Here is a 10,000-nt window from a genome sequence, read left to right as displayed (position 1 = left end):
TCTGTGGTGCTGCTTGTGGTAATGTAATTTAGCTGAGTCCACCTTTAAGGTTTCGCTGTAGTCATTTGTCACAGATAAGACTACATGTCCCTGCCCAGACACCTGCTCTCTCAGACAGCTTCATGCTGTTGAATGCTTGTTTGTTTATACTCTACTTGACTGTCACAAGAGGCACCATTGCAGTGAGCATAGCAACAGCTGTGAAAAAGCAAGCCAAGCCATTAAAAGTTCCATGTCCTTTATTTTGCGCCCCGACGGTTCCAACCCAAGGAATTCGCCTTTTCACAGACTCATTTAGATCAAAGCCTGTTGTTGCAAGTCCATGCTCTTTTCTGCTCATTGAATATGCATGATATTTCCATTCCCATCGCAATATACTGATGTGTGGAATGGGGGAGGGGAGAGGAGAGGAGAGGAGAGGAGAGGAGAGGAGAGGAGAGGAGAGGAGAGGAGAGGAGAGGAGAGGAGAGGAGAGGAGAGGAGAGGAGAGGAGGATAGAGGGAAGAAGGGAGAGAAATGCATCAGGCAGCCATGCTCTGCTCAGAAGCCTGGAGATGAGTCACTGTGTGACCTGTCACTGCAGGGCCCAGCGCCCGCACTGCCTGATGTCACTGCAGGACCCAGCGCCCGCGCTGCCTGATGTCACTGCAGGACCCGGCGCCCGCGCTGCCTGATGTCACTGCATGGCCCAGCGCCCGCGCTGCCTGATGTCACTGCATGGCTCGGCGCCCGCGCTGCCTGATGTCACTGCAGGACCCAGCGCCCGCGCTGCCTGATGTCACTGCATGGCCCGGCGCCCGCGCTGCCTGATGTCACTGCAGGACCCAGCGCCCGCGCTGCCTGATGTCACTGCAGGACCCAGCGCCCGCGCTGCCTGATGTCACTGCAGGACCCAGCGCCCGCGCTGCCTGATGTCACTGCAGGACCCAGCGCCCGCGCTGCCTGATGTCACTGCATGGCCCAGCGCCCGCGCTGCCTGATGTCACTGCAGGACCCAGCGCCCGCGCTGCCTGATGTCACTGCATGGCCCAGCGCCCGCGCTGCCTGATGTCACTGCAGGACCCAGCGCCCGCGCTGCCTGATGTCACTGCATGGCCCTGCGCCTGCGCTGCCTGATGTCACTGCAGGACCCAGTGCCCGCGCTGCCTGATGTCACTGCAGGACCCAGCGCCCGCGCGGCCTGATGTCACTGCATGGCCCGGCGCCCGCGCTGCCCGATGTCACTGCATGGCCCGGCGCCCGCGCTGCCCGATGTCACTGCATGGCCCGGCGCCCGCGCTGCCTGATGTTCACTCTCTCCCTGCCTGCTTATTAGCTAACAATACAGAGGAACTTAAACACAAACACCCCCCCTATCAATGCATTATTGTTTCTATTCAGCCGCTGTTAGATAAAGCATTCATCCATGTTGCCCAGTACAGTAACACCATCTGTGACTTAAACCTGTTCCATTACATTTACGTCAACAAGTTCCACTATGTTACGGATACAGGTATCCTGTGTTTTTGTGTGTTTCTTCTCCTTCTGCCCTAATCACAGGTGTCCTGTATGTTCCTGATTGGTGGTCGTTGAGGTGTCTGCTGATTGCTAAGGTGGACCAATCAGTGAACATTCCTCTGCATTGCACCACCTGTTGCTGGTTTGTCAATCACACATCCCATTGTATAAAAACCAGTCACTTGTGTTTGTTGTGAGAGAGAGAGACTATTTCCGTATGTGAGTATGGACACTGTGGTGTCCTGTTTTTGTTTACTCACTAAGTTGCTGGTTACTCTGGTTGGTAATTTTGTTAGACTACTTTTTTGTATGTGAGTAATGGATACTGTGATGTCCTGTGTTTAGAGTACTCATTAATTTGCTGGTTACTCTGTTTGGTAACTTTGTGTTTCTGGGAAAAGGGGAGTTTGAGCTAGCTGCCCTTGGGCATACATTTCCCGTAGAAAGAACTGTCTATAAACAGTAGTTAGACCTGAGCGGACCACCCACTGTATTTTTTTATGAGTAGCAGTAGCCTAGCGGTTCTTGAGGCAGGCAAGATCAGTTTAGGGGTGTTTTACACTATTGTTTCATTTCTTGGGTCCTGCTCAGCCCTTTTTCCCAAACCTTTACCGTGTGTTCAGCAATAAACCATTTATGTTTGACGGTAGTTCATGGTTGTTATGTAATTTTTGTTCTCACTGTTCCATGTCACACTCCTAATTTGCATGATTTATGTTACGGGTCTCATGTCCATCCACCCTAGATGTTTAGAGCCACGGGGTTCGTAACATAAAGTGGGGGTTCGTCCAGGATCTATCTCATTGATACTCATGCAAATTAGTTAGTGTCTGGTTCAGTGTTGAGCTTGGCAGCTGTACTACCTGTTTTTTTTTTGTGTGTTCAGTATTCGACGGCTCGTGTTGCTAGTTTAGGATGGCTACTTTTGAGTTGGATGCATTTTTGGAAAACCCTACGTGGGAGATTTATGAGAATTGTCGTAGAGTGGATCTACAGGCTTTGGCTGACCACTTTTCTGTACCCATACCAAGGGGTTCAGTGAAAGCAGAAGTTAGGGAAGTAGTGTTAGCGATATTATTGAACGAGCGAGTGCTTGAATTACCGCCGCCTGACCCTGCTGCTCCTGTAGGGGATGTGGTTGCTGCTCCTGTAAGCCCATCAGTGTCTGATGACGAGGCTAAGGCTCCAGCCACATTGCCCCGTTATGACCCACTCTCCCCACTGACTGACAGTGATGCCAGGATCGATGTCCGCTCGACACGGCTCCAAATGGAGGCGGAAGAGCGGGCACAGATCAGGCAAGACAAGCTGGAGATGCGTAAGCTAGAGGTAGAACTGGAGACGCGTAGGCTTGATCAAGAACTGGAGACGCGTAAGATGGAACTGGAGGTGCGTAAAATGGAACTGGAGGCAGAAACAGCGAGGTTAGTCTCTGCTCATACTATGCCTGCTAGTGAGCCATCCTCACCAGCTGTGTCGGCTGCTACGTTTGATATTAGTAGGCAGATCACCTTGGTACCTGTGTTCAGGGAGTCAGAGGTTTATTCCTATTTCAGTGTTTTTGAACGTGTAGCATTGAAATGGCCCGAAGAGGTATGGTGCCTATTACTTCAGTGTAAACTAACAGGTAAAGCCCAAGAGGTTCTGGCAGCGCTACCTCTTGAAGACAGTTTGAATTATGATGTGGTCAAAGCTACTGTTCTTCGTGCCTATGAGCTTGTTCCTGAGGCATATCGACAGAGATTTAGGTCTCATAAAAAGTCTCCTACTCAGACTTATGTGGAGTTTGCTAGAGACAAAGGAAATCTGTTTGACAAATGGCACAGTGCTAGTAAGGTAACTGATTTTAACTCTCTACGGGAGTTAATCTTGTTAGAAGAGTTTAAAAATTGCTTACCGGAACGCATTGTAGTTTATCTGAACGAACAGAAAGTATCCTCACTGTCGGAAGCGTCTGTATTGGCAGACGAAGTTTGTGTTGACCGCATAAGAGCGTGTTTTCGGCTCGTACGGAGAGCAGGGCTGCGGAGTTGCTAACTTTTTAGTCCTAGTCGACCAGCAGTACATCCAGGACGCCCAAAAGATGTGCGTCACTGTTTCTATTGTCATAAGGTGGGACATTTGGTTAGTGATTGCTTTTTGCTTAAACGCAAACAGGGGATGCCTCAGCACGCCAGGCCGCCAACGGGTGTTGGGCTGATTCGTACGGTTGTGGGGCCGGAATCAAGACAGAGGCCTCATAGTGAATGTGGTTTGAAAGTCCCTGTCCCAGATCACAGTTATGAACCGTTCATTTTTGAGGGGTTTGTTTCTATATCAGATGACGAAGCGTCTCAGCGTCCAGTTAGAATCCTCAGAGATACTGGTGCGGCGCAGTCGTTCATACTAGCTGATGTGTTGCCCTTGTCTAATAATACATATTGTGGTTCCAGTGTGTTAGTACAAGGAATTGAAATGGGTTTCGTCCCAGTGCCATTGCACTTTGTGAACGTACACTCTGAGTTAGTCAGTGGATTGTTCAGAGTTGGCGTACGTCCTATGTTGCCAGTAAAAGGTGTGACATTTATAATGGGCAACGATATTGCCGGAGGAAAGGTGATACCCGTATTGGATAAAAGTGACCAGTCTCTCTCCGAGGAGCTGGCACAGGGTTATCCAGATGTGTTCCCCGCTTGTGCTGTCACACGTGCTCAAGCACGACAAGTGGGTGAAGTGATAGATTTGTCAGACACGATTCTATTCAGAGAGTGTGACCCAGAGGATAGTTCGGGTGCTACCTCTGGTAAGCTGGTGCAGTCTCACCAACAGCCCAGAGAAAGGAAGAAGGATGTGGAACTTGTTGCTGAGGCAATACAGTTACCAGTTACTCGTGAGAAGCTGATCGCTAACCAACAGGTTGACATTAGCCTGGCTAAATGTTTTTCTAGTGTTGTCTCAGAGGAGGAGCTAAAGAAGAAAAACATGGCATACTTCATTGATGGTAATCTCCTCATGCGTAAATGGACATCCCATGTTGACGCTGGCGGAGATTGGAATGCTGTTTACCAAATAGTGATTCCTATAGCCTTTCGACAAAATGTTTTATCCCTCGCTCATGATCACCAGTGGTCCGGACATCTGGGAGTCACCAAGACTTATGATCGAGTTTTGCGACATTTCTTTTGGCCTGGTTTAAAACAAGATGTGGCTCAGTTCTGTCGGACTTGCCACACCTGTCAAGTAACTGGGAAACCGAACCAGGTTATTTCCCCCGCGCCTCTTTGTCCCATACCGGCCATAGGTGAACCCTTCGAACATGTGATGGTTGATTGTGTTGGCCCATTACCAAAAACAAAATCGGGTAACCAGTTTATGTTGACAATTATGTGTGTGGCCACCAGGTACCCAGAGGCCATTCCTCTGCGAAGGATTACTGCTCCGGTGGTGAGTAAAGCGTTGATCAAATTCTTCTCCACTTTTGGGTTACCTAAGGTGATACAAACTGATCAGGGTACGAATTTCCTTTCTAAACTTTTCAAACAAGTGTTAAAATCCTTGTCAGTTACACACCGTGTGTCAAGCGCATATCACCCAGAGTCTCAGGGTGCGCTTGAACGTTGGCATCAGACCCTGAAGTCTATGCTCCGTAAATATTGCTTGGAATCTGAGAAAGATTGGGATGAGGGAGTTCCTCTAGTGTTTGCTGTCCGTGAGACAGTACAGGAATCCCTAGGGTTCAGCCCAGCTGAACTGGTGTTTGGACACACCATGAGAGGACCTATGAAAGTCCTTAAGGATCAGTTGTTGTCACAAGAGTTGTGTGTGAAAGAAAATGTGTTGGACTACGTTAGTCGCTTTCGTGAGCGCCTACATGGTGCCTGTGCTCTAGCAAAGGAAGCGCTGTCTTCCTCACAGAAACGGATGAAACGACACTATGACACACAGGCTGTTTCTCGTTCACTGCAGCCAGGTGACCAAGTTCTTGTATTGTTGCCTGTGCCAGGAGCGTCATTGTCAGCACGTTTCTCTGGTCCTTATGTCATTGAAAAGAAACTAAGTGAAACTGACTACGTGATACAGACTCCTGATAGAAAACGCCAATCTGCGTGTGTGCCACGTTAACATGTTGAAGACATACCACACCAGACCCGTCACTCAGGTAGACAGTCCAGAGAAACTGGCCGAGTCGGCTGTCTCTGTTGCTGCTACGGCTGTAGTGGGAGGTCATGTTAATGATGTGGACGGAGATGGTTTGGAGTTGCGCAATACTCAGCAGCAGTGTGCTAGATTGCCCAATTCAGAGATGCTGCTGTCTCTCCCGTCAAGCCTGATTCATTTAACGGACAGACAGTCAGATTATATTGTGAGACTATTACACAGCTTTCCATGTCTTTTTAATGATGTTCCTACATGCACAAATGTGTTAGAACATGACATTAATGTTGGAAACGCTGCACCTATCAAGCAACATGCTTATCGTGTCAACGTCTCTAAGAGAAAGATAATGAGGGATGAGGTCGGTTATTTGCTGGAGAATAACCTGGCTATGCCAAGTTCAAGTCCTTGGAGTTCTCCGTGCATTCTGGTTCCTAAACCTGATGGGACATCCAGATTATGTACGGACTATCGGAAGGTCAATGCTGTCACAGTGCCCGACTCGTTCCCGTTACCCAGACTGGATGACTGTATTGATACTGTTGGTGCTGCTACTTATGTAACCAAACTAGATCTTCTAAAAGGTTACTGGCAGGTGCCGTTAACCGCACGTGCCTCCGACATCTCTGCCTTTGTGACCCCAGATCACTTCCTACAATATGCTGTCATGGCATTTGGGATGCGGAACGCACCAGCCACTTTCCAACGCCTGGTTAACACAGTATTGGCTGGAGTTCCTAATTGTAGTGCTTACCTTGATGATCTGGTAATTTATTCAACTGAGTGGTCTGATCATGTTAACACTCTAAGGGTAGTGTGTGAACGTCTAGCAGCCGCTTCTCTAACCCTGAACTTAGCAAAGTGCGAGTTTGGGAAGGCCACTGTTACTTATCTCGGTAAACAGGTCGGCCATGGTCAGGTGCGCCCTGTAGATGCCAAGGTCTCAGCTATAAATGCATTTCCCGCACCTACCACCAGAAGAGAGCTACGCCGCTTTTTAGGGATGGTTGGCTACTACCGTAGTTTCTGCAAAAATTTCTCTGCGGTAGTTGCTCCATTAACGGATTTGCTCAGTCCGGCGAGAAAATTTGTATGGTCTGAAGATTGTTGTACTGCTTTCAACACTGCTAAAGCACTCTTATGTAGTACTCCTGTTCTTGCTGCGCCAGATTTTGAACGACCGTTTAAACTGGAGGTAGATGCAAGTGCCAGAGGTGCTGGTGCTGTTCTACTGCAGCAGGACCAGAGTGGAGTGGACCATCCTGTCTGTTATTTTTCACGGAAATTTAACAAATGTCAGACAAACTATTCCACCATTGAACAAGAAGCTCTAGCTTTGTTGTTAGCTCTGCAGTACTTTGAAGTTTATGTTGGTTCCAGTGCATTACCAGTGATAGTGTATACTGACCATAACCCCTTAGTTTTTCTCCACCGGATGTACAACCAGAACCAACGCCTTATGCGTTGGGCACTTGTCGGGCAAAATTATAATTTGGAGATCCGCCACAAAAAGGGGTTGGATAATGTGTTGGCAGATGCTTTGTCTCGTGTTTAATGATCTAGGTTTTTTTGTTATCCCGGCAGGATGATTTGTGAATTTTGGATGTTGTGATGGTACGTGTGTCGCAAACCATTGTGGTTTGCTCTTTTAAGGGTGGGAGTGTTACGGATACAGGTATCCTGTGTTTTTGTGTGTTTCTTCTCCTTCTGCCCTAATCACAGGTGTCCTGTATGTTCCTGATTGGTGGTCGTTGAGGTGTCTGCTGATTGCTAAGGTGGACCAATCAGTGAACATTCCTCTGCATTGCACCACCTGTTGCTGGTTTGTCAATCACACATCCCATTGTATAAAAACCAGTCACTTGTGTTTGTTGTGAGAGAGAGACTATTTCCGTATGTGAGTATGGACACTGTGGTGTCCTGTTTTTGTTTACTCACTAAGTTGCTGGTTACTCTGGTTGGTAATTTTGTTAGACTACTTTTTTGTATGTGAGTAATGGATGCTGTGATGTCCTGTGTTTAGAGTACTCATTAATTTGCTGGTTACTCTGTTTGGTAACTTTGTGTGTTTCTGGGAAAAGGGGAGTTTGAGCTAGCTGCCCTTGGGCATACATTTCCCGTAGAAAGAACTGTCTATAAACACTAGTTAGACCTGAGCGGACCACCCACTGTATTTTTTTATGAGTAGCAGTAGCCTAGCGGTTCTTGAGGCAGGCAAGATCAGTTTAGGGGTGTTTTACACTATTGTTTCATTTCTTGGGTCCTGCTCAGCCCTTTTTCCCAAACCTTTACCGTGTGTTCAGCAATAAACCATTTATGTTTGACGGTAGTTCATGGTTGTTATGTAATTTGTTCTCACTGTTCCATGTCACACTCCTAATTTGCATGATTTATGTTACGGGTCTCATGTCCATCCACCCTAGATGTTTAGAGCCACGGGGTTCGTAACACACTACCTTCCACTCTCTGGTCTTCCCTGCCGCCTCTGTGTAAGAGATAAACCCTGGATAAACCCTTCATGAAATGACCTGGTCTCATACCACAATACAGTGTATTAGCAACAGGCGTGGCGATGCAGCGAGACAGAGTAGACAGTCACCAAGAAGCAGCAGGGACCGCTGGTTCACTTCAGACTGATTAGGCATGCAACCTCCGGGCTAATCCAGAAGCCTCTTTAACCACAGCAAATAACCACTCAAAAGGAGTCGGCTGAGTGCAGTTTTCAGTTCATCTCTCACAATTAAGCCTATGTGGTTCAGCTGGGAGTGGAGCTTGATTGTGTCTGCAGTGAACGTGCTGTAAAAAGGGGGAGAAGGGGCTGGATGATGCCGCAGCCGCTGTAAAAAATGCACATCCTGGTCTGCCAGCCTTAGCAAGCTGCTTTCAGCTGTATGTTATCCAAACTGGGTCAGCACCACCCCCACCACACACACACACACACACACACCCCCCTGACGGAAGCATTTCTCATGCTTTTGGAAATCTAGGCCTAGCTATAGCACTTGCCCTTTGAAAAATATGACTAAACTAAAATCTAATATAATAGGTAGCTAGTGAGCTGAACGCGTCTGGGTGGTAGAAATACTGTACATCAGGAGAGGAGGTGAAGACAGTTCTGGGATGTGCGAGCACACACAGAGTGTCAAAATGGACCCTGTACGACAGAAAATAGGCACACCAGTAGAGACACATAGTAGTAAACGCACCAGTTGCTACCCCCTGGAATTTAGTCCAGAGACACTTTTCACATCTCCCCCTCACAGCTCAGATCTAAACTGAGCACAAGAAGCACTCCTGAAGGGAGACCTGGGTTCAAATACTATTCGACACCATTGCAAATACTTTAGCTGTATTTGATTGAGCTTGCCTGGCTTAATGGACCAATAGAACCCCAGGGAGACTAGAACCAACGCTCAGTGTATTTAAAAGCCCAATGCAGCCGTTTGGATCTCAATATCAAATCATTTCTGGGTAACAATTATGAACCTTACTGTTATTTGTGAAATTTTATTAAAATGGTCAAAAATAAACAAAAATAGCTTCTTAGCAAAAAAGCTATTTCTCAAGCAACAATTTAGCTAGGACTGTCTGGGAGTGGTCTAAGTAAGGGACCTAATTGGATGAGCCTAATAGGAGGGATATGTAACCTGAAAACGAGCTGTTATTGAAACTCTCTGTTATTGGTCTGTTAACTTATACTGCCTGGTGATGTCTCCAGGGAGGCCAAAACAGGCTGTCTTTTCAAACAGCTCTTACACTAAAACGGCATTATCATGATTTTCACAATTTCACAGTATTATTCCAACCTCATAGTGTGGAAATATATATATATAAAACATAGGAAAATCACGTTTTTTTATATGCACTAGATGACTGATAGAGAGCGCTGTGTTGAAGCCCCCCCAATTAAAATAATAATTTTGGGAAGCTTTAGGAATGGATTTATTAACGTCTACATTCATTTTTGCCACATTTATTATATTACAGACACCTTAATGCATACATTATATTATGTGAGCTAAACATTACAATTTAATTCGTTTTTATTTATTTTTAAAAAATCCTTAAATTATAATTTTATAGCGACGACTAATGATACTGTCTCCACTAAAACAACGAAAAATACTTAAATACATGTACTTTTGTCCTTTAATTGAAATACTGTAGAATCCCATTCATTACTATGGAGGACTGCTCCTACTGGGGAGTGCCAATATGGCCGACCGGTGGCTTCAAAGCCTCTCAATGGCCAATACATAGCATCAGCGATCTAGGGTTTATATACATCATTAGTTTGAACCCAGGCGGGCCTGAAGGCTGAAGCCAGACACCCCAAAACTGCCAGGCCAATGTGTGATGTCACCTCCCA

Source organism: Coregonus clupeaformis, chromosome 17, assembly GCF_020615455.1.
Source record: "Coregonus clupeaformis isolate EN_2021a chromosome 17, ASM2061545v1, whole genome shotgun sequence".
Taxonomy (NCBI): domain Eukaryota; kingdom Metazoa; phylum Chordata; class Actinopteri; order Salmoniformes; family Salmonidae; genus Coregonus; species Coregonus clupeaformis.
The sequence above is the reverse complement of the archived record's forward strand: the minus strand, read 5'-3'. Positions refer to the sequence as shown.